Genomic DNA, 27,000 nt, shown 5'->3' with positions numbered 1-27,000 from the left:
CAGGAAATACTTAGTGTAATAATATGTGGGCTACATTAGCACTTTAGAGTACAGCAATTCCCACAATTAAAACCAGTGTAATGTGGTGTTCATCTACAGAATACATATATACTTTTACCTTGAGTATTTTCATGAAAAGGATAAATAATGTCAGTTCACCAAGAAATGTTTCTCTTGGACAATGGCATTCTTGAGCACACTCAGTCAATCACCAATCTCCCTGGAGAAGTGTGTGTGTGTGTGTGTGTGAATTTAACTCAAAAGCATACAGTGACACTAACCTCAAGACCCTGGCTTCTTCTAACCATACACAGACAGCAGAAGTAATTGGTTTGGAAAAGAACGGTGCATGCTCAAAGCATGATCTTTCTAATATCTATTTTAAATATTGTACCGTAAGCCTTTACCATCAACCTCCTGAGACCCAAAGGCAGCTATGGTGAAGATGTTTAACTGCATCCAAAGGGCACAAAGTACAAGGTTAGAATTTACTCTGGACAGAATTTCAGGAAGATATTAGGTCTTATATTACATATTAGGTTATGCAATAGTTGAACTATAACAGTTGAACAAAAACACTTTGCAGAAGTAATTCCTCATTCTTAATTCCTCTTTGAGGAATAGTTACATAGCACTCCTAATCTGTTTCAGGTCCTCATGGGATTACAGTTACATGGTAATGTTACTAGCAAGACACAATTAAGGTGTATGTAGGATCCCCTGTGTTAACTTAGCACAGTGGTAAATATTTTGTGAATGTGGTCCTTAGTCTTTTATTGTACCTTTAAATTATACATTTAATCAAAATTAAAAACACTGTAATTTTAAACATAAAGAAGAAAAATATCAAACCTCAGCATAAGACATATTTATTGGTGATTCCATGGTAGCTGTTTTCTGCATGTAGTCCTTAGAGTATTGCTCATTGTTCATTTAGCACAATCAAAAAAACATGTTCAATCTGCACCTCTCTTTCTGTTTGCAAACTCAATTTGTAAATGAATATTGGATACAGGGAATATTGTGAAAATAGAATGCATTACTTATCAGGATGACTAACAGGCTAAATATTATCAGTTTTGTATGCTTGCTACTAGTCGATTTATTTATTTATTGCCAAATCGACGATTAATATCAACGTTTATTTTAAATAGAATTTACAGTTTTTTTTTCTATCTTTATTTTTTAATTCAAGCAGAGAAAGGGTAAAATCGACCTTTATGCTTTAAAATAAACAGGCTTTTTATGCCATCGAAAAATGTCTCATTTAGCAAAACCCCATTTATCATATTCAACACGCAACAAAACTATGGTAATTGAATAAACATTTGGTCACAGCTGAGCTGTACATTTAAAAATGGTCTCAAATAAACCGTAGTAAATGCTGCATATAAAAGTGTATTACACAGACCGTTATAGCGTAGATTTTAAAATAATATGCACAGAACAAAACATCAGATAGTTGAACAGAACTAATTTGCACTTATTATTAGGAGTCTGAGCTCCACCCCTCTCCTGCTTCAGTACAGCCGGACTGAGTCACTGGAAGGCAAGGCAGACGGGCCCGCATGGTCCTGCCGCGGTGACTTCATTAAGTGCTTTTCTCTTGAGCCCCATTTTCAAATCAAACTAGTAACCGTATACCTAAAGCAAAAGCTTACATACACCATGTATTTCAAAGAAGGCGCTTTGCATGACAGGTGCTGTGTAGCTGGCAAATGAGAGCTGCCTAGCGCAGCGAAAAGGAATATACTCTAGAAAGTGTCCTGCGGGCATCAGATGATTCTCGAGTATTTGCCAAACACTCCCACCTTTCACTTCCAGAGCTTGGCAACTCTACAAAATCAAGCCACCCAGACCCTAACCCAACCCCAACCCTAACCTTAAGCAACCCCTGCTCTAAAGCCTAACCTCAAACCCAATACCTAACCATTACGAATCATCTGATGCCCTCGGGACACTTTCTAGGTGATATTCCTGTGTGCTGCACATTCTAGCACTGCTTCAGTAAATGAGATCTGTCAGAACACGGTGAAACTATAGTACTAACGGACCACTGAGATGACTGACAGCGACCCCCAGCCATTCAGAGCCGAGTGGAGATGGGACAGACAGCAAGTATATATATATATATATATATATATATATATATATATATATATATATATATTAGTATCCAATTAGCTATGACCAAATTAAAGGTGAGACCACAGGTTAATCTTAAACAGAACATTTCAGGGTGTGTATTATTTCGTTTTTTTTATAGATCCTAAAATAATAAGCTGTATGTTTTAATTGTGTATGTGATTTATTTATTTATTTATTTGCCACAGTATGTCTGTTTTTAGTATTTTACTGATTCAAAATAAAATACTGTAATTGCCACCATACCGTGCACATGTTACTAACACTGACACAAGATATGGCCCAGACTTACTATATATTTAAAAACAAATATACGTACTCCCTATTTAAATCAATGATGTACTCTTTCTTTTGGGTTTTTGTGTCTATTAAATAATAAGGTATGTTAATGACAGAACTGTGACACTTACCACATGCTCATTTCTTATGTTCTAATGCAGAGCGATTCTCCCAGTTCCTTTTTTTTTTTTTTTTTTAATCTTTCCAATCCAAAGCAGGTTGCACCCAGAAATTGTTCTAGGATACTGAGAGAAAACAAAGTAAAGGCAATTATGATTTTGACCAATGTCTAGAATATCTTAATAATATTCCTTTTTTTTTTAAAATTAATAACATGTGTTGTATTTGTTGCTAAGTAATTGATGTTTGCTGATGCATTCAAAATACACACCATTGCATTACAGTTATCTGTCCATATTCTATACAAACCTAAAATAGTGACTTTGCCTATTTGATTCATTATGCAACTGTTTTTGTTTGTATGTGATTTTTGTATTAAGAGATCTCTCAATTTAGATACTGCAATGACTGGATTGCTGGGTCTAGTTATGTTTAATGCATACAATACCATATTAATCCAGGTATAGGTCACTGTATTTACATTTCTTGTTTCAACAAGAACAGACAAACTGGTCAAGTAACTTACAAAGCAACAAAGGACTAAATACCTTGAGTGCTAGACCCTATGTTCAGAATAAGATCACAAACGCTATAATGCAAACATGCTGCATACTTTTAAATGCTGTACACAGATCTCATTAACAGGGTTAACATGACTTGGAGCACATTTTCTGTAGAATTATTTTAATGATTTACCATTTTACCTCTGCAGTAAAAATGCTATACAATCTAAATCAGTACATCATTATTTGATTCTACCAGTAGAACAGATGCATTACAGATACAAGATACAAAAAATGCACTTATACAATATACCATCTCATCTCCAATGTAACATCAGGTTCAATAGTAGTCCAGCTACAGGTCACTGCCCCCAGAGGAACTGATTGACAAGTGAAAGAGCAACTGTGGTCTCCGCGCGTGGAACAAGATTGTAAAACATCCCAGAAAACATCAACTTAACAAATGCATTTTGGTAGCAGGGCACGCACTGTATATTCCTATTTTAAACACTTCCCTCGAATAGGTTACAAATGCGTCCAGTTAACTTACCAGAATCAATGACAGTAGAATATTTCACTATAATACATCCTTGATTCTGAAAAAACAAACAATCAAAAAAAGAAACAGTTTAGTTGAAGAAAACGCGGTAGCCTCTGTATTCTAACTGTTTAATTACGTTTTGTAATCGTGTGCAGTGTCAGTAGGTCATTTGCCATCAGTAGTTTTAACACATCATTCAATTCCATGAAGAAAAAACGCATTTATTCGCTGTTACTATTTCGAAATGGAGTTTATTTAAATGCCTTACACAATTTCATTCCTTGTTTACCTGTTTAATGAAGTTATGTTTTCAAGTAACGGTAGATTAGTATTCCAGGTGATCTGTATTCAATGCACGGATTTTTCTTTATATTCCTTCTACCTCAACACTTCTCGTGCGCTTCCACCAGGTTCTTCATTTATTCAAGCAAATGCATTTCTTCTTTATATAAACAATTAAAAAATAGCTGTTTATTTTCAGGACGTGCAATACAATAGACTACCTTGTCTTTGTTTCTTTTTATCCACAAGCTGTTCTTTTTCTTATTTGTTCTTTTGTTCTGTACACCATTTACTTGCTCAGTTTAGCAGTTTCATTTTGAAACCCGTGCTGAGGCAGGCGCGTAAATCAGAGCTCTGCTACCTCTCGCATGAGCTTCACAGAGGATTGAGAGGAAAGTGAGAAAGCACCCAGATCTAGGCTTGCGCCTATCTAGAGGATGCTTCTGTATCCTAGCAACAACAATCAATTTTGCTGGAGTATCTAATGTCTTATTGGACAATGTGGAAATTGCGCCCCTCCTACAATTAGACTAAGCAAAATATTAAGGTTTTAGAGTCAAAGACCAGCTTGCTACATTAGCACAACATTCTTTATGTTTGTTGTGTAAACAGTTATTTGTATCCATGTGTTGTAAATGGCATATTTTGGCAAAATTGCAGAAACAGAGAAAAACAAATGTTATATCACTTGAAGTTAAGTAGTGAAATTATAATAAGTAAGCAATTCCGACACTATATACTAGTGCTGTACAGCAATGAAATGTTAGTGTATTATTTATTTATTTGTGCATATTTTATACAAATGGTCTATGTGTTTTTTTGTCTTTGCACTGTACATATGTTTGTTTATAAATGTGTGTTTATGCTTTTGTAATTTTGTAAAAATATTGAAATCATTCATGTGAAATTGGTTAACACTCAAAAAGACTTGTTTTAAAGTTTTAATTAGGCTTCGTTCTTATATATGTATATACTTACATTTCATTATTAGTTTAATTATATTACTGTAACTTGATTGCATAGTATTTTTCATTTAACTTTCATTTATTTAGACATAAAAACGTGTATCTAAGGCCAAATCAAAGTCACATTTAAAACACACAAATGTCTTGGGGGAACAAAATCCACTGAGAGTAACATAAGTTATACATTTCTGTAAGTCTTGATGTGTCTATCCTAGTCTACCTATCTACAGTGTCCATTAGTTGGCACACTAGCTTATACTTATACCTTTGTTGTCAGTTCTTATTGGAAGGTGGTGAACCCAATTTAATTTAATTAACAGTAAAACAGTGAGAACAATGCAGTAGCACAAGCAATTAATGATGATCATGAGGAGGATGATAATAGTTGAGCCACATGAACACAATTGCATTGTACCCTAATCTTATAAAATATATCAGCAATCCCCTTACTGGGACATACATATATTGTTTATTCTATCAGACATACTTTTTTTTTTTTTAAATGTTTCCATATCTTTACCAAATGATTAGGTTTTATCCTTTGGGATTTAAAACATTGACAACATTATTATCAGAGTTCTTGTTTTTATTGGATAAACTGGTACAAATATGAATTAGATAAAAAAAAGAACGATACTGTGGGTTTACAATTTTGTGCAAATGTGATCAAAAGAACATTTTGAGAAATGTGAATGTCTGTGGTTCAAATGTATGTAGGAGCAATAATAATTATTTGCCAACACAATTGTCGAAAAATGACTTCAGATTTTCAGAATTTCAGATGTAAAATATCACTGTCCAATTATTTCATTGTCTCAATGTAGGTTAAAAAAATCGACCTCTTCGCCTCTAGTTTTGTCTGGTAAATTACTGCTTTACTTCCAGTAGTTTTTATTGTTCTCTTACTTTATTGTTCACTGCAAGCTGTTTTTTGGTTGTTCACATTGTTCCTCTTACTTAACGTTTCTATATGCTATGTTTACAATTTAGCCTGCTTTTAGGCAAAAGAGAGCTCTCTTATGCTGTACACTACTGGAATGTTGGCTTGCAGGATAATGGATCCTTTGTGCCTTGTAGCTAGCGTGTAAGCCAAAGAGACCAGCTCAGTCCTGTCAGGGACAGCGACACTCGGAACAACTTCTTTTGTACTCTCATACTCTCTATTGGGCTTACCACATACAGAGGGAGGCTAAAAGATCTACATTTTCCCATTAACTTGGGTCTCGGATTTCATGTGAAAGAAACAGTCACACCCCTATAGAGCCACCACTTTGCAAATCAAAGTCCCCTACTGGCTCCTCTGTTTAAGAAGTTGGTGTGTGTTGATTTCAGACTTCCCCCTCATACCGAGAATCCATCTGTATAGAGCCATCAGAACATCCTGGTGAGAAGCAGCTTTTCAGAACAAACCCACACCCCACTCTTGGATTACACCAGACAGTCATGTGGACAGTGTTTGTAAGACATACATTGAAAGAATGCAATTAGGCTGTATTTATAAAGGTAATTTTGTTGTTAATTCCAAATAAACATTCTTCACTATTAGCACACTATCATTCCTATTTAATTCAATGAAGTAGTTCAGTTCGGTGACCAATACTAAATTGTGAGCTATTTCTATGTGATTTTGAAGTCCTTGGCCTATAGACAGTTTAGTACTGTGCTTGTGCAATGTAACTTTATATAATATATATCTAGTATATATTATCATATATATATATATAATATATATATATATATATATATATATATATAGGCACCTTCCTAAGTCGTTATTGTAAGGAATCCAATAACATGAAGGAAATCAGCAATAACATGACTCTCAATGGTTATTGATCTTGTTATTCTGTCTTGGTGATCATCTCCACAGGGGTCATAGTATTGCCTTATATGCTTGTCAGACCCTATTGCTATACCCTAATTATACTTCATAAAAGGATCCTAAACTAATCACAGATTCACAATCAATCACCCCCAGGTTACTTAACAAATGAGTCCAAAGGGTATGTAATAACCTGAAACCTGAGTGGAGAGTCACAAAAACAAGAGCCAGAGGTCATCATCTAGTCAGAAACAGGCCCCTTATTGTGTTATCTACAAATGCACAGAATGTTCTGCATTGATTAGAAAAAAATGCCATTAGATTTTAAGTTGTTGCTGATAAGAAACATATTTATTTATTTGGTTGGATGCAGCTCATTGAGTTTTTTTTTTTTTTTTTTCCTGACTGCTTTTCTTGTGTTGTTTTGGCTTAAGGGCCCATTCACACAAACATTATACGTGGCAACACTACATATCACTCCCCTGCATATGCTTCCCACTATAATCCCTTTAGAGGCAGGAGTTGAAAACAATTTTACCTCATGGAAAATGTTTCTGTCAGGGCAATCCATGATGTATATTTGGTGTCCTTTATTTCAAACACACACTGTAATACCTGATCCACAAATGTAAGAGCATACAGATGTTGTATTTCTTAATAAGAACAAGTTTCATTTTAGAGACTACTAGAAGAAATGACAAAATAGCCTGTTATGTATTCATGTGTAATATAAATGACCCTCATTAAATCACAAGCTGTAAGGTTTACCAAAAAGAGATGTTATTGGCTACATTAGCAGTGGAGAGAGGAGATTGTAGGCAAGGTATAGCACAATAAAACAAAGGGAAAGCCTGGGGACAGATTGTATGTCTTGTTGTCAGTCAAATAAGGACCCATGTTATCAGTAAAATTGATATGTTTTAATAATGTATAATAGAGAAAATCTAGCTGTGAATGTGTTTTGGTATATTGAGAGAGAAATATTAGTGAATTTTATGACAAGAAGCATGCTGTGGAAGTTCCCAAAATGACACACAGAAAGTGCAGTCGAAAGGGTAACCACAATTTATTTACAACAGAACAAACAAAACAACACTGGTCAAAAATAAAATGGGTATTGCCCCTTTAAATACAGACAGCTATTGAGACAGTACAGTAGATGCTGGTTATTACCAACCCTGATAAAGACAATTTTCAGTTATTAACAACATTTTCCCAGGAACCAATCCCATCCCATAGACTTTAATGTTAATGGAATTCTGATATTAGCAACTGCACGCCGCTTATTGACAACTTTATTACTAGTTCCCAGAACTACAGAGCGAACTTGCATGATTTATGCACATACTTCATGCCACTTTTATAACACACTGACTTTGTAACTGTGTACTTCTGGTGGACTGAGGCAGAATCGTGCTTTGAAACTGGCTATGAAACAGCGTGCAAAATTGAGATGGATTTACAGCGGGAGGTTGTACATTGTAAAAAGCAGACAACGTTGGACAATTTCTTATTTTAAAATTGTGTTATTTAGAATTGATTATAAGTGCAACACATATTTGTTATGTTTGCTTTACATCGTTGTGTAGTACAGTTTAAGCCTACTCTCTTTTTTTTGTTTTACACATGCGTGAAATAAACAATTCTATGTTTGGGTATTTGTGTTTCTCATGTTAATTTTTTTCACACTACAGCTTTTAAAAGTGATGTATCTCAATGCCGTATTTGTACAGCTACAGTATATATCTTTGTTCCATGTAAATACACTTGAAAACAACTTTTTGCTGGGAACTGAGAAGTTGTTAATAGGCGGCATCTACAGTATATACACAGGTCCCGGGTAGAAACTCATGTATCTGCAAAAGTATTTAGAACCGAGTTCAGGTAGGTGACAGGATGCAGGATCCTTGCTGCCCACAATATTTGCTCTGTGACCTTCTGAAGCAATAAATACCTGCTTAGGCTGCGAGAGATAAGAAAACAGAAAGTGTATTTCGTTAGTCAGTACATACATGGCTGCACTTCCCCGATCCCAGGAACACTGCTCCGACCAGTGGAGAGGCTGCCCTTTTGTATACCTGGATTCCGCCACTTATTCCGTTCCCCTCCCCAAGCCTCTTAACAGACTGACCCCTACAGAATATTAACCCCATAGTTGCCACAGCCTCCTATCCCCCCTACTGGTGGAAGGTGAACTTTTCAGTGCAGGAATTCAATTTACCCTGTCACACATGCATATAGCATGGAGTTGGTCTTTCAAGTACAAGTTGTGTGGGTGTCATGCTACTAGTGGGTGTGCCTAAGCAGTAAAGCACAGATAAAAGGTTGTTCTTTTAGTGAAAACATCAGTTCATGCAATGATCGAAAAAATACCAAATATAAAAAAATATATATTAAAGTAGTTTATATAAACCCCTATAATCATACAGTAGCAGTTCAAGTTTCAACTGCACAAACTGTCAATTGTTTAAGCCATTTTATTAGATTAGTGCTCAGCATGAAATAATACACAGTCTAATTAAATGATCAGATCCTGCTTCAGAAGGAAATACTGGTTAAGTAATTATTTAGAGCCCAATACCTAATATTTAGGCAATTAGGGAGAATGAAAAACACGGCACAGTGGTGCTTTATCCTGCTCCTCTTAAAATGCTAATATTTTCAATTAATCGAAAAGGCTCCTCAGGTACACAGTGGGATCTCAATTCTTGCTCTGCACATCACAGCTGAATACGGTACTTAACAATTCTATTAGCATTTCAATAAAAGAAGATTTTTTTAAGCCAACAGAAGGTTCAGACACCAGTGAAGACACAAACCTTAGATCGAAACAAAAGTTCCCACATTCAAGACTATATTTCACTTCCTGTACGGCCTTTTCAATCCCATAATTTAGTCCACAAACTGACAAGACTACTTCATCTGATCGGGAATGATGCAAAACTCAGCAACGTGTAGCTATTGAACAAAAAAACTTTGTGTAAGATTTGAACTCACATAGCCTTTTGTGTGTGCATGTGTGTATATGTATATACAGTGCCTTGCAAAAGTATTCAGACCCCTGACCAATTCTCTCATATTACTGAATTACAAATGGTACACTGAAATTTTGTTCTGTTTGATATTTTATTTTTAAACACTGAAACTCAAAATCAATTTTATGTTGGGAAATATTTTTAAGAAAAATAAAAAACTGAAATATCTTGCATGCATAAGTATTCATATATATATATATATATATATATATATATACATACACACATTCAGTGGTTTGCAGAAGTATTCACCCCCCTGCAAAGTTTTCAAATTTTGTTGACACCTGAGCGTACTCCACGATGCTTTCAAATTAGACTTTACATGTAGACTCTACAAAAACTACTCCACATTGATAAAGTTAAAAAATGCATATAGAATATAAATAAGTCAGATTTACAGAGAAAAACAGATTTATCTCAGTTGCATAGGTATTCAACCCCTTTGCTACTGCAGCCCTAAATCAGCTCAGGTGCAAATGATTTGTTTGAAAGGTCACAAAATTAGTGAAATGGTTTCAGCCTGTGTGTACTCAAAGTGGTTTAACTTGAAGATAATTTCCCTCAGGTATATAAAGACTTTCAAGCTGCAACTCATCCCTTCCCATATAACATAAATATAGACATATCCATATACTGTACCTTTGTGCGAGTATTCTTTTAAAAGGCAAATCACGTAGTAAGGCAATAGCCAACAAAGCCTGTTTCATAACAGGTAGACCCACACAATAAGGCCTGGCTTCTTCAGAGTATTCATAAGCCAGGGCATCCTTGGGGAAGCAGTTTGTTCGGTGGATTCATGTGTTGCCTTTAACTGTATGATCACAGGCTGGAAACTTGCAAGTCACACCCGCCATCTATGATTTTTCCCAGGAAAAATGAGCTGACTGACATTTCAGTGGAAAACCTGTTTTCATTGTTCTATTGAAGAAATGGTGTCAACCTTTCTGTATATAGTGTATTCACAACACCTGTGTATAACAAGCAATATCATTTCAACAAGATACTTTCTTATACTTTCAATTGTATAATGCTGTAGTTCTTTTAAATTTCAAAAGAACCATACATAAGATCTATAATGTACTTTAAAATTAGAAAAGCAGTCAAAGTGGTCTACTCTTTATATTAAATTTCTATTTTTTTCTCACATATTTCCACCACCTTCTAGTTTTCTACTGTCATTCATAGAATACTATCAGTCAAAAGATAGTAACTATATAATGTGTTCTCTAAGCCTATATAATGTGCTCTCTAAGGGACTTGAGACTTGGATAAACCAGGTGGACACAGTTTCTAAAATAACCAGTTAACTTTATCACGGTTGTTGGGTTTTTCTTTTTCTTTTTTATTATTTAGTACATTTTAAAATCAGCTATAAGGCCACTGGGCGCCATAAAAACTGCCTTGATGGACCTAAAAGGCCTGCCTAAACTGGATTATTCTAATGCAATCTAATAAGAAAGCTGTTAAATAATTTGTTACCGCTAATCTGGAGCAATTGTATTAGAAGATGTTATACCCTAAGGAGAAACGGTTTATCTTCTGTATACTGTATCTCCATATCTGATCTCTGAACCGTACAGCCTTACCCAAGCATTGTACGTACTTACACCTTTTCTGTACTATAGATCCTACTGATCTGTATATACCATTCCATTCTGGATTTCTACCTAGCTGCTTAGCACAGCCAATGCATTAATGACTGACCATAGCAGTCTTCCTCATAAAATATTAATTGCAGAGTCATGAATTATTGATTAATGATGCCATGAGAGACAGCAGATGTTCAGACAATCTGACAATAAACTGCATCAATAAAATAATAGAACCTGCCACAATCAATACAATACGACTTTTTAGCTTCGATTGACTTTCTCTTTTATCTTCTCTCCTTCCCAGCTGTCTACAACATGTAGAGAGTTTGTTAAAATTACTTACACCTGGTAAACAGGATTACAGGTAGTGGTGAGTTGAAAACAGGATTTTTTTATTTTTTTACTTGGTGTGAAAGAACTAACAAAATTTGGAACTTTATTTTAATAGTACAGGAAGCTTTTCATGTCCAAGTTCAGTTCAGTCCAATAGTGGTCAAACATGATATGATCATCATCTTATTTGGGAACCATTTGAAAGTCCAAACACTTTTTTTTCATCACTAAGAGTCACAAAAATGGCTGAAATGCTTGACTTTCTAGGATTCTGTGTTGGCTGAAAACCTTTTATGTCAGAGACTTTTAGGAACTACAGTGCAATTAAAAATCTATATCTTTTTGATCTGTAGAAAGAGTATGCATGGTGGGAATATTTGTATTTTAAAATCTAATGAGTGTGTTACTGAGAGACTTTTTTGGAACTCTGCCTAGTTTACAAACAACTCAGGAACTCAGCTATGATCACAATAGATCTGCAGTTCAGAGGGCAGGCTATAGGATTGGCATTTCAATGAGGAGGTCTGTATACAATGTTTATTGAGACTTTCCTAGAAACTTATCTAAAGCAGTCACGTTTTTTGACTGCATCTTGCTCAAGAAAAAGTATCCACAAAGTCTGCCAAAATAAAATTAAAAGTAAATGAGAAAGTCTGTTTTATATTGAACTTGATGTGGTCATGGTTGTCACATCATGTAACCCTCTAGGGTCTAAACCTACTTTATATAAATTGGGTGAGGAACTACCATGCAATAATAATGGGAAAGTCCAAAAATGCGACTTCACAGTAGCCATGGTGGTCGTAAAACAAGTGAAAAAACGTCATCCCTCAACACAGTGGCTGCTTTGACAACCTTGTCCATCAAGTCTGTTTTATATTGAACTTGATGTGGTCATGGTTGTCACATCATGTAACCCTCTAGGGTCTAAACCTACTTTATATAAATTGGGTGAGGAACTACCATGCAATAATAATGGGAAAGTCCAAAAATGCGACTTCACAGTAGCCATGGTGGTCGTAAAACTCAACACAGTGGCTGCTTTGACAACCTTGTCCATCAAGTGTTTCTGGAATTGCAACATTTGCAGAAAACCACCACTGGAAACCCCAACACTGGCCCTCTGACGTGTGCAACATAAAATCTCAGACTAAAAATGGATTTTGAGGTTTTACCACAGGCAAACTGCTTAACATCTACAAAGCAGGAAGTATAGATCTGTGAATCATATGAAAAATCACCATTTAAAAGAGTAGTGGAAATAATCAGACTAATGAATTCAGAAGTCAATCTTCACTGATGATATGACTGAAAGGCACTTTGAAGATGGAAGATTTTTAATGCAGGAATATGCATCCTAGGTAACTCTTGCCTGTTTTTTCAGCATGTGTCTGGTGTCTTTGATGGATCAAAGTAAAACTGGAGAGCAACTGATCTGGAAAAAGTGTGCGACTAAGCATCCGACATTCACTGGACATGATTGAGGGCTGCGTAGAGGAAGAGACCTCCGGAACTGATAATAGAAGATATGTGCTTATAACTTAAAGAAGAGTAAGGAGATTCCCCTTGGCTCGCAGAGAGCTGCCCTCACGGAGGTGAGGCCGAACCATTCGGTTTCCAAGGCTGGGAAGCAACCGATACTTCCCCCAAGGGGGATCTAGAGGAGAGAATGGATAGATGACAGTGATAGTTAAATTTGGCCGGGGGTTCCCCTTGACTCACGGAGAACTTTCCACTCGGAGGACAAATCAAGCACCGGCTGGACTTCTAAGGTTGGGAAATGAGCTTCACTTACCCCCAAGAGGCAGACCGTTGCAAAGGATGGTGCAGTTGCAGAGGTGGAGAGCCGAACAGAAGAGAAGGTGTAGTGGGGGGAGGAGGGGAAGATGGTGGAAAAACAAGACAGAGACCAAACTCAGGGCTTGGGGTTTAAATAGGGGATTATCAGATGTTATTGGTAGAAGGGAAGTAGGGGGAAAAGCCCTTGTTCATGCCCCCCCAAACAACACAGACGTTTACAACAATTCACAGCATTTTGAAAAGAAGTGAGAATCTTTTTCTCTGGTGTCTTTTTCTAATACTGTACAGTAAATCAATCACAAGATTTGTTTACCCAGAGGTCTGTAATAGACTAGTATATGACTAGATGCCAGTGCTTGTTGAATGGTTGGCTGGTTACAAATGCATCTTTAAAAAGATTAGGGTGGCATCTGTCATTTGCCCACTGACAGTTCTGGCCTGTTATGAGATGTGTTTCCCCATAACCATAGAAGAAATATTGAAAATTATAAAACTGTTGAAAAGTACTCAAAGGGTAAATAGTTAGATAGGCAGAAAAGCTCCCTTAATGCCAATACATCTTGACTGCTACTTTATTGGTACTGAGCAGTTTTAAGTGCTCAATCATAACAGATGGATCTAAATGCTGTTCTAAATGCTGCTTTTTTTAAAGAGTGTCCATTGTATGCATAAACAGACAACCATTTTAACAAAAAGTTTTGACATTTTGACAAAACATTTACTGTACCTACTTGTTTTACAAAGGTTTTTATGATTGGGTGGTTATGGATACAAATTTTCAATTTTTTTAATTTTGTTTCTCATAAACTCAGGTCCATGTAAAAATACAATAAACCTAACAGAACTCATGCCTGCCCTTCACATTTTAATAATTATGCCTGTTTTCAATGTTTTCCAAAGACAATTACTGATAACAATTAAATATAACATAATGCCTTTCAACAAAAACGAAACCAAAAAAACAATTTAGCAAGGAATAGTTAACCAATACAATATTCATTCTATTGCAAAAGCAAACATAACAAATGCGGCCTTTGGGACAAAGTGGCTAAATACTACACATATGTTTCATGACTAAAATAATAACACACACTCATTTGCATTTCAAATTCCAAATGTGTAATAACAATGTTAGTGAATTATAAGTAGGCTAATTCCATCATAAATTAATTGGAAATTGTTTCTGAAAGAGGATCATCCCTCTAATCACATATGTAATCAAACTGTTCCTATATATAGCCTATCGCCTATACCTCCTTGTCGTTCCAATGTTTGGTCCTCCTCCTCTCCTGCCTCCACCTTGCAGTGTGACTTGTCCAGGGAGCCACTCGTGTGCCACTAGTCCTGCCACTGGCAATAGCTGTCATCAATCAATAGTCATTACATCACAGTTCAGCCAAGCACATGGGGCAGGGAAGGTGGCTCAGCGCACCACTTGTCCTGCCCGCTGGCTATAGCTGTCATCAATCAATAGTTATTACATTGCAGTTCAGCCAGCACATGGAGTGGCTATTGAGCTCTAATGGACAAGGCTGTGGGACAAAGCATATTATGTTCCATCTCCTTTCTGAATAATGAGTTAACACTATGAATTGAGTGCAAAGTGTTTGGTAGTGACTATTTTTTTTTTTTAAAGTTCATCTTAATCTGTGATTTAGAATGATAATCTGCTTACCAAAACACCACTATGACAGCTTTACTGTACTTTAATATCTTTAAACCACAATATACCACATTTAACTTCATAAGAACATAAGAAAGTTTACAAACGAGAGGAGGCCGTTCGGCCCATCTTCCTCATTTGGTTGTTAGTAGCTTATTGATCCCAGAATCTCATCAAGCAGCTTCTTGAAGGATCCCAGGGTGTCAGCTTCAACAACATTACTGGGGAGTTGGTTCCAGACCCTCACGATTCTCTGTGTAAAAAAGTGCCTCCTATTTTCTGTTCTGAATGCCCCTTTGTCTAATCTCCATTTGTGGCCCCTGGTCCTTGTTTCTTTTTTCAGGTCTAAAAAGTCACTTGGGTCGACATTGTCAATACCTTTTAGAATTTTGAATGCTGGAATTAGGTCGCCGCGTAGTCTTCTTTGTTCAAGACTGAACAGATTCAATTCTTTTAGCCTGTCTGCATATGACATGCCTTTTAAGCCCGGAATAATTCTGGTCGCTCTTCTTTGCACTCTTTCTAGAGCAGCAATATCTTTTTTATAGCGAGGTGACCAGAACTGCACACAATATTCAAGATGAGGTCTTACTAGTGCATTGTACAGTTTTAACATTACTTCCCTTGATTTAAATTCAACACTTTTCACAATGTATCCGAGCATCTTGTTAGCCTTTTTTTATATCTTCCCCACATTGTCTAGATGAAGACATTTCTGAGTCAACAAAAACTCCTAGGTATTTTTCGTAGATTCCTTCTCCAATTTCAGTATCTCCCATATGATATTTATAATGTACATTTTTATTTCCTGCGTGCAGTACCTTACACTTTTCTCTATTAAATGTCATTTGCCATGTGCCTGCCTAGTTCTGAATCTTGTCTAGATCATTTTGAATGACCTTTGCTGCTGCAACAGTGTTTGCCACTCCTCCTATTTTTGTGTCGTCTGCAAATTTAACAAGTTTGCTTACTATACCAGAATCTAAATCATTAATATAGATTAGGAATAGCAGAAGACCTAATACTGATCCCTGTGGTACACCACTGGTTACCACACTCCATTCTGAGGTTTTTCCTCTAATCAGTACTTTCTGTTTTCTACATGTTAACCACTCCCTAATCCATGTACATGTGTTTCCCTGAATCCCTACTGCGTTCAGTTTTAGAATTAATCTTTTGTGCGGGAAATCTTTCTTGAAATCTAAATAAACCATGTCATATGCTTTGCAATTATCCATTATCGATGTTGCATCCTCAAAAAATTCAAGCAAGTTAGTTAGACACAATCTCCCTTTCCTAAAACCATGTTGACTGTCTCCCAGGACCCTGTTACCATATAGGTAATTTTCCATTTTGGATCTTATTATAGTTTCCATAAGTTTGCATATAATAGAAGTCAGGTTTACTGGTCTGTAGTTACTTGGTTCAGTTTTGTTTCCCTTTTTGTGGATCGGTATTACGTTTGCAATTTTCCAGTCTGTCGGTACCACCCCTGTGTCAAGAGACTGCTGCATGATCTTGGTTAGCGGTTTGTAAATTACTTCTTTCATTTCTTTGAGTACTATTGGGAGGATCTCATCCGGCCCAAGGGATTTGTTTATTTTAAGAGCTCTAGTCCCTTTAACACTTCTGCCTCGGTTATGCGAAAGTTATTTAAAACTGGATAGGAACTTTGTAAAAACTTGTGAAAAGTAATAATTTAACATATTTGCTATTTTTTTCTTCATCTACGATTTTGCCATTTGTATCTCTTAGACATTTAACCTCCTCTTTGAATGTTCGCTTGCTGTTGTAATATTGGAAAAACATTTTGGAATTGGTTTTAGCCCCCTTAGCAATGTTCATTTCTAGTTCTAGAGTTTCTAGTTGGCCTTTGTAACTTCTTTTTTGACTTGCGTTTGCAGTTCTGTGTACTCTTTCTGTGTACTTTCTTTTTGGTCCTTTTTTAATGCTCTGTAAAGTGCCTTTTCTCGCTGAATATTTTTTTTAATTGATCTATTAAACCATTTTGGCAATTCAGTTTTACATTTAGATTTGTCTATTTCAGGGATAGTACTACATTTTTGAAGAACAACCATCCTTTTTCGGTGGATGTTTTCTCTATTTTACTCCAATCTACTTCTGTTAGTCTCTGTTTCATACCTTCATAGTTTGCTTTTCTAAAATTGTAAACCTTAGCTTTAGTCATTACTTTTTGTTAAACCCCAAACACTTAAAAGAAGACCATGTTGTGGTCTGAGTTTGCCAGTGGTTCTCTGACCTCTGTTTTAGTTATTCTGTCTTCGTTATTTGAAAAGACTAAATCAAGGCATGCCTCCCCTCTAGTCGGTGCCTTGACAAATTGTGTTAGGAAGCAGTCATTTGTCATTTCCACCATTTCAATTTCATCCTTCTTGCTACCCACCAGGTTTTCCCATTTTATATGGGGGAAGTTGAAATCCCCCATTAGTATGGCTTCTCCTTTGCTACACACATTTCTAGTGTCATTGTATAACAGATTATTTTGCTCACTGTCTGAATCTGGTGGTCTATAACATGCTCCTATTATTATGCCCTTTTTTGTCCATTAACTTCATGAGGGTATACTTTTGTACCATTTAATATGTCTGTGACTAAATCCATGAAAAATCCTGCTGGTGTGGTCAAAACAAAAACAACACTTTATTTGAAATGACCCCTGCAGCTTTTAGCATTTGCACATCATTGTAATGATACCACATTTTGTTAAATTTATTGCACAATTTCTATATTTAAAAAAATCTAAGTGCATTTATATATGATTACCAATAGGGTTACTGACCTCATTACCAGAAGCTTGGGAATGCTAACAGAGTTCCGGTCACTGTTGTCTTGCCTTGTCTGTTGAGATTCTTCATGAAGGAGGGTTGGGAACACTGTGGGCCTCATGCACTAAACGGTGTTAAATTAGCTGAAATATTGTGTGGTAAGAGAAACCCATACTGCGCACAAAAAGGAAGGTGTGACCGCTCTATTCACTAATATAATAATATGCATGAAGAAGGCGAGCTAAATGATTCATTTGCCAGTCATCATAGCACTTGTCAGAATGACAGCGACCAAGGAGGCAGTAGCCTGCACCAGCTACATCTTCAGTGGGTCTCCATAGGATGAGGCGAGGCTGCCCACTGTTACACAGATTTCTGTATCTCCATAGAATTCTGCATCCCCTTAGATTTGGTGCATGCATAAGTCAAGATTGCTATACATGTAATACAATTAAAATGTGCTTTAAAAGAAAAACACAGTTTTATAAGGTTACTTTTAATCAAGGGTTTTGTGTATTGAGCAACGCAGGAGACTGAGTGTACTGTACAAATCAGTGGTGTTAAATGTGATGTTTTATTTTGCTACAGAATTAGTTTGGTCTTGTTTTCAATATGTATTGCAAATTGCAGCAGAACTCAATGGCAGTGCTTGAGAACACAGCGGGACTCGGGCACAGGAATATCGCGCATCCACGTCCAGCTTTGAAAAACTGCATCTGTACAGCAGATGCGGGGATACAGAATTCTGTGTAACACCGGGAATGTCTTGCTTTGAGACAGTTGAAGAGGAGAAACAGAAAATAATTAACTGAAAACAAATATTTGTTTGTTCACCTTTATCCCCCTCTGGTTTATTTTGAAGCTATTCGGGTACCGAAACGTTTGTTAAATATAAATGAGTATATTTTAAAGGGATTGCAAGTGTGTGGTTTATTTCTTTTTTTTTTTTTAAGAAACTTTAACCTTCCAGCTGCTTATCTGACGAATGCAGTTCTTACTGTTGTTTTTTCCATGACAAAAATGCTAATGTTTTCAGGGCCGGAATAATTCAGTGTAATTCATGTGTTAAAAGAGCACAACTGTCTCATGGCCGTTTCGGCAGTACAACGTCATAATGGAAAAAATACAGCACATCATGGGATTGTATACAGCACTGTCTAGTCCTACAATGCATCTTGCATTGAGAAAGCAACATTATTTGGAATCAGAATAAAGGAAATGATTATGTAATACAGTTCACGTGCAGTCATCTTTTGGTAAGTTGCATTTTCAGAATCATATCATTATGTACAGTATTAGAACACAGTATGTTAAAATATTGCCCTCTTAATCCACAAAACCAAATAAATACATCCTATGTAGCCAATATTTGACATTTTATTTGTAGTGTTCTATGGAACACAGACACTCGTTTATCCTGGAAAAAATTTAATACAGTACCTGAAAGAAAATATTCACCTTTCTCATGTTTCCCACACAGCACTACTTGTGGTCTGCTCAATTTTATATTGTGATTTTGACAGACACCGCCTGGTTTCAATAAGCGGTAAACTTAACACGCGTTGAGACACTTAGGAAAGTTAGCACCATTAAGTAAATATGTTTTTTATATCAAGTCCCTCCCTCGCGGTATTCGGGGAGAGAATTTGAGTACATTTCCATGGATTACCATTATTAATTGTATGTAAATGACTCACACACAGTATCTTTTTCCACACGATTAATTTTGCGTGCAAAGTCATTTGCTGCTGGTTAGTGAGTATAGCAGGTGTACAAAGCATACAGTAACAGGCTTGCTGTGTGGGAAACTGGTTACCGCTGTTTAGTGCATGAGGCCCTGTGTTGGAGTTGGTCACCCACCACATGGAGCATCCACACTGTCAGTATGCAGTATGCATTCATAGACACCATAACAGCCACATAACAAGGCAACTAAAGAAACTGCTATAGATTAAATACAATTGTAGTGCTTCTATTTGAATAAAAAATACATGCAGAAATAATTAGGAAAAAGCTGACAGTTCAGTCAGTAGAAGACATTTACAGGTGATTCGCCCAATTAGTTTCAATTCTCTTGTAGCAATCATTCAACACATAGATTGTTTGAATATTTTATTTATTTTTGCTACTGGGGAAAAAAGTGGAATGTTGTTCTACACCCCCGATGTCCTCATTACCACAGGCTTGAGCAAAACAATTTTTCACTGTTTTGAAGTCTTAACATTTGAAATGTGTCTGGCTTACAAACAAAATGAAGGAGAATTCTTTGGCCTGTTAGAAACTTCTACAGAAAGAATTGCTCTTAGAAATAACACCAGATTACAGTTGCATAACAGCAAAGGGCAGACAGAAGCCGTCTTTGTGTTTGTTATGAACAGCCATCCTGAGCCATGAATGCAGGCTGGTTCCTAGCCTAGGTCTTTAAAGACTGTCTTTATTATTGGTTGCTACAGTACCTCATAAGCCCTCAACAGTGAGGAACGGCTGGAAGAGATGCAGCATTGTGTTTTTGAAAGCAGGCTTTGTCGCTCAGCACATTTACTTTTGGATTGTTATTCCCATATTTCAATATGCACAATTTTTTTTTTTTTTTTAGAAAACATGAGAAATAAAAAAAAAAACAGCGGCGCGTTAAGACTATGCAGTAGATCTAGTGAGGGAGACGGTTGTTTCAGATTAAGTAATAGCTGTAATGTGTTTCTGGGATACACTATCTTTGAAACATTTTCTTTTTGACGAACGGTTTGAGCTTTAAAATCTCTTGTCAGTCAACCAAATCTATATTTATATTTGATCTGCTGTGTTATATTCAGAATGCTATGTCTGTCCTGTCCTGCGAGCCCTTATTAATAACTTTAATATAGGTTCATCCTCACTTTTTTCTGTTACAGTACACCTGAATGACCTCCCCTACTATTTATTTTAAATATTTTTCACCCTTCCCACATACATATTCTTAATTAAAAATATATGCTTCCGTGCGAGTACAGGTAGTGCCCTGAATACATATTCAGAATACTGAAGTAATCAGACTTTCTTTTTGCATGTAAATGTAACGACTGGCACTTATGTGGTCTTGGGAAATTCCTTTTTTTTTTTTTTTTAATTGTGAGTGAGCGCTATCTCATGTCAATGTTAGGACCAGCATTTTAGGAAATACTTACTGTTCTTCTATATGGTATTGTTTTACTTTTCTATAACAAACTTTATGGATGAATTCTTTCCCCCTCTCCCATTAACCTCAGAAAGGTTCAGAGGGTTCTATTCCACTTAATTAAAAGGCCTAGTGTTGCTGTCTAGATGTTAAACTCCAAACTCTCCTCAGAGCAGCTGATTTTGAGGAACAAAAGGAGGAAGAATTAAATCCCATCCACTTAGAGTGCCTTTGAATTTGAACAGCCAGCATAGAAAAGTGAGTGTAGTCACTTCATTGGAAAACTATTTCAGTTACAGAATGGTAATTCAAACTATGGTGGGAACCTTTAAATACACAATTGAAAGACCATCGGCATTTACTTATTTTTAAAAATCTTTTTCTGCATGCAAAATCTTAATTCTTTTGCTTAACAGTAAAGTGACTGAGGGCAGCTTGGTGACAATCCAGAAAAGCCATTTCCAAGCTAAACTGAGTATTGGCTATGCCCAGGGTTGGTTGGATACCAAGCCTTAGCAAACATTCTTTTACCCAAAAACAACTTACCTTGTTCAACTGTTGTATAGCTGAAGAGGGCAAGGATTTACTCAAGAGGTCTTAAGATTTAATGAGCTTGGGGACTAGATGATTAAAGTGCCTTCATTGGCAGAGTAGCAATTGATATTGTGGATTGATGTTAAACAGTGTAGTTCTTGGCCTCATGAGAAGAGTGCTGTAGTACCGTTGCACAACCGTTTCCACCTTACTTGCGTTATTCTTTAAACAATTTAGTTAATGTATTTGTAATATGCTAATAAGGGAAAAAGATACAAAGGGAAATATAAGATATCAAACCTGGATAATTGTATTTTGCTTTGTATGTACTTTTAGTGATCATATTTAGACAAAGACGTATTGCTAAACTGTAGTAGTTCTGAATAAAGTTAAAGGTATTGTATAACGAGTATAACCCTTACACAGTTTACATGCATCAAACTAAGTTTTCAATTCAACCGAGAGCCCTGTGCAGGAGAAGGGGGCAGTGTAGAGCCCTGCTCCTATACACTGAATTTGTTTTTGTATTATTAGTGTTTATTATTATTATGCGTGTATTTATGCATTTATTGCTAACAGCATTATTATGTAGTAATATGTGAGCACTGGTTCTGGGAATTGCACGTGGTTCAGAAGTGGGAAATTTAATGGAATACTTATTACGGAAAACCACAGCAACAAAACAAAAAAACAAAAAAAATAAAACATGGAAGGCTGGGACTGGTTTTTTTTTTTGTTTTGTATAAATGAGTTCCTCAATGGTCTAGAGGACCAATGCTAGTGCCTTGCCTGTGGGGAGTGCGGGCACCCGGTGGTGCGCTGCCCCTACCAGGAAGGAGAGGAGGAAATGCCGCAGGAGAGGAAGGTGAGGAGGTGGCCGAGAAGGGGAAAGGGGAAGAGGAAGGCAGAGGTCCCACCGCGGTCTCCACAGCCGCACCAGTCCCCTGCAAGAGAGGAAGAGCCGCACCAGTAGCAGTAGCAGTAATAATACCTAGGGGAAAGTATCCGCTCACCGTGTTTGTCAGTGTCTGCCTCCCCCTGCGTCCAGCAGCGTTTTGTTAAGTATTAGTCCGCTGCTCTTTTTGTTGGGTCTGTTTTATTTTGGCTTGTGGTACCAGCAGAGGATGAATACCTGCTTGTAATGTGTGGCTGTTGGCTAGTGCGTTGTTAAACTAACCGGCAGTGACACGTAATTAATAAACGCATGCAGATTGTGGCCGAGGGGTAATAGAATAATTACAAACTAGTTAAACCCCTCGGCCACGGTATATAAACCTGCTACACTCTCAGTTAGGGGGTGGGAGTTCAGAGGAGGAACGAGAAAGCGAGTGGAGAATCAAGAGCAAAAACTAAAATGAAAGTAAAAAGTAAGGATCAGTGAAGGCAACTGCCCAGCCTGACCTTAGGTCTGTTTTGTTTTGTGTTCAAGATTTGTGTTTTGTTTACCCTTTTTATTTCACTATGTGAGCATTGTGTTTTTGTTCAAATCCTTTATTTTTGTGTCAATCAACTTACGTCTAGTTGATGGCGGTGGAAAACGCTGTCTCAGACATCGTTTTAGATTATCCCATAAATGCTCGATTGGGTTCAGATCTGGGGACTGAGAAAGCTATGACATATGGATGACATCAGCGTCATGCTCATCTAACCACTGGGTGACCACTCTCTGGAGTTCTCGACGGTCCGTTTTTGATGAAACTTGCTGCACGTACCCCAGGTTGAAATTTGTAGCCAATTGATCTGCATTTGCTCACCTGTCTTGCCTTGCATGAATTAATGCATGGATATCACGATCCTGGAGTATGTGCTTCCACCCACTGTTGCCCTTTGTTGATGATGTCTTTTACTCAGAGTTCCATGCCGACATCACCTTAGACACCGTTGCTCGTGAAACACCAGCAAGTTCAGCTGTCAAGGTCATTGAAGCTCCTGCCAAACGTGCCCCAGCAATCACTCCTCTTTCAAAGTCACTGAGGTCTCCTCTTGCAGCCATGCTAACTATAATTATAGACAACCAGGCCTGTCCAGCATTTTATACATGACCCTAAGCATGCTGGGATGTTATTTGCTTAATTAACACATGAGCCACACCTGTGTGGAAACCCTTGCTTTCAATATACTTGGTGTCCCTCATTTACCCAGGTGTTTCCATTTTTTGATCCACTATCTGTATATCAACAAGCTTAAGCTGAGTTGTCCTGCATTTACTGATTTAGTTATGTCTCAATGAGAAGTCATGACAAATAAAACTCCAATCTAAACTGAATTATATGATTATAATGCAGTCCTAGTATATGTCAGGAGTCTTTGGATATGTTTTAAATATGCAGCTACATCTGATTCAGAAGTATTACTCAAAATGTTTAAGAAGGTGTTTAATGAAGTGGCAGATTTTTGTGTGTTTCCTTTATTATAATTAATTTAGCTCAGACAGATTCAATGAATGAATCACACAAATTATGTGCAATCAACTAATCATATAATTGATTTCTCTTGGAATACAGTCAAGAAAAACACATTACACAGTCAGATAATTACAAGTTGGTCTTGAATGCAGAATAGATGTTTGTAAGTTACATGACCATATCATCACTATTATGCATTTTGTGCTCAATAAACTGTTTCTAAAAAAGCTACAGGCATCCTGCATATATATATATATATATATATATATATATATATATATATATATATACACACACACACATATGAATGTATGATATGATAATAAAATGTACACAAAAGGTTTAAAAGATTAAAAATTTTTACTACATTTTACTACATGATTTATGACATTTTTGAAGCATAGTGGTTGCTTATTTTCTGTAATATGGTAGCCTACCTGTATGTAGCAGGGTGTGTAGCTAACCTACTTTGACTACAGTACATTGATCGGTGACAGTTACCGAGAGCCTATTAGGTAGGAGTTGGAAGGTCAGGGGAGTACTGTACCAGCGAATTTTACCTCTGAATATCAGTTTGATTTCTGTAAAAATTACAATATATCCTACTCGGTTATTTTTTTACTTACTGTAACTTGCTTGTTTGTAATTTCTGCGAAAGAGAAACCGAAATAAAATCTTCTCATAGATAGTAGCCTATTGTTTTTATTTGTAGGGGAATTACAATTGAACTAAAAACAAAACAACAAAACCACCTATAAGAACTTCAGAAGGACTGCTGTTCTATACGTAGTTCATCTTGCATTTTCTTTTTTCAAAAGACAAAAAAAAAATCATCCGCCTTTTCTTAGGCGGAGAAAAAAATACCTTAATATCACTTAATATACTCCCGCCCGGATTTAATATTTCAACATATATATATATATATATATATATATATATATAATATATATATTATATATATATATATATATATATATATATATTCATGGATTATAGCTATTTACAGCAGACCATGAGCGGACAGAAGGGAATTTAAAATGTGAATGATTTCACAAAATACAGGGTTAATTAAGAATATATTTTGCAGTTATAAACTATAGACATCCACTTGTGTTTTGTTTGAACATATACAGTTAGATACAGAATGTGTTTGGCACTATTTTTTAAATAACTTCATCAGTAATTGTGAATTCATGTATGCTTGTTTTGATATATATTTTGATTATATCAATATGCTTACCTGTATCAGTAATTTTAATGTCAATACCTCTTATGTCTATTGTAAGTGAGATATTTTTTAACCAGGAAGCTATATATTATCCAGCCCATCAGGATAATTTCCTTTTGCTATGACAATGCTGTGGATACTTGTACACTTGTAACAATACATGCCAAGACTTAGCTACTTCATTGTATTCTATCTATTGCTACCTCAGAGCTACAGCGTTGGAGGACCACAGATCTGGGCTGCTTGCACCGCTGGTGCGTGATGCCAACTGTTCGCTGTCCCCTGGGAACTCCCATTCATGGCCTGCCGTGGAATAGCCTGGGCCGAAACCAATCACCTCCAGGCTATAGGGGACATCCTGCACTCTACACAGAGTACCTTTACTGGATGTGCCACTCGAGAGCCCCCACAATTTTGTTTTAAATTACACAAGCTTGTAAATACTCCCTATGGAGCTGTAATAGATTTAAATCTTGCGAGGAAGAAAAATCCACAGCTTCTAATAATTGTAATCATGTTTAAAATCTTACACGCATGTGTGGCAAAGTGCCAGTCCCTGTGTGTATTTTGTGTTATATGTTGTGTGTAGTCATTGGTACATGGGATATAAATGGGTCTGTGTAACACGAGTGTTTAAAATGTATATTTATTTAGGCACGAGGATTGCACAGCACTTCACGTGCAAGTAAAAAGTAATATGTGAGCACGGGGAATTGCACTTTATTAATTCACGTGCAGTTGTACCGCGACTCCAATTGAATGATTGATTAGCAATCGAGTCTCGGTACAGCTGCATAAACTCGGGGTTGTGTATTCGGTGAGTGGAGAACGGGATTGGAGATGTTGGTAATAAGAATAATAGTAATCGTTAAAAATAGAAGCTCACCGTGTGTTGTCTGTATAGTCCGATTTGTTTGTCTGTTTATTTTGGCTACCAGTGCCGTGCCCTGTGTTATTGTTTGTCTTACAACCGTTTATTTCCTGACTGTCTGTTCATTTATTAAATGCTGAGCGAGACCATTCGCTCAGCTCCACCAAACTCGTTGTTTATTTCCGGGTTTCTGTTTCTGGTCTAATGTCCCCCACTCTGGCCGTCTTTGTGACAGCATGTAACAGTCCTCCAATAGAAATGTAGGAATGTGCTGCCACTCAGTAGTGGGGTGGGTTTAAAATATTCAGAACAAATCAATGCGAGCCACAAGTCAGGAAGGCGGGACACTGACAATTTTTTTTGTAGGTTTATTTTTATTTTTCACCGGGAAGGGGGTCAGGTCAACCAATTGAGTTACAATTTCCAGTGGTTTTCCGGTGTTTGTTGGACATGCACTGATTTCATTTATCTTGTATTGTGAGTGTTTAATTGTTTTTTATTGGTTAAAACCAAAAATCAGAAGCCTTAGCTCGTCTACATTGCTTTTCAATTTTAGAATAATAGGTAATCACAAAAACGTAAAAAAAAAGATGAATAATAAATACCAGCAGATCATTAGATAATTTTTTTTGGAAAGGATTTAAATAAAAATATGTATGTTTGCATGTTTTTAAGTTTTATGTGAATAAAGAGTATGAACAAAAATGAATTACTTTTTTTTGATGCACCCAAACAATGGCTGAAGCTGAAAATATAGCCTAGCTTAGAAATGTTTCAATATTGAAATAAAATATACAAAGATATCTATAAACATTATCAATTAATATCTCAGATACATATGTTTGTATGAAATATTTTTCATATAAAGCCTACAAACTGTAAATATGTTATTTGCAATCAATGAACAACAAAGCGTGTGTTAAACGTATTACAGAATTACAG

The 27,000-nt window shown here is 36.4% G+C and overlaps 1 protein-coding gene across 1 annotated transcript in view; it reads right to left on the bottom strand.

Annotated features, from left to right (window-relative positions):
* Positions 1-4,272, bottom strand: part of LOC121319913 (metabotropic glutamate receptor 3) — a 42,114-nt gene extending 37,842 nt beyond the window's left edge. The window contains exons 1-3 of the mRNA XM_041257870.1: positions 3,878-4,272; positions 3,598-3,643; positions 2,556-2,669 (exon numbers count right to left, since the gene is read on the bottom strand). The gene's annotated coding sequence lies outside the window, so the exon portion shown is untranslated. The remainder of the gene's footprint in view (positions 1-2,555; positions 2,670-3,597; positions 3,644-3,877) is intronic.
* Positions 4,273-27,000: the final 22,728 nt, after the last annotated feature.

The sequence above is a fragment of the Polyodon spathula genome, chromosome 8 (assembly GCF_017654505.1).
Source record: "Polyodon spathula isolate WHYD16114869_AA chromosome 8, ASM1765450v1, whole genome shotgun sequence".
NCBI lineage: Eukaryota > Metazoa > Chordata > Actinopteri > Acipenseriformes > Polyodontidae > Polyodon > Polyodon spathula.
This window is presented reverse-complemented; position numbering and strand designations above follow the sequence as displayed.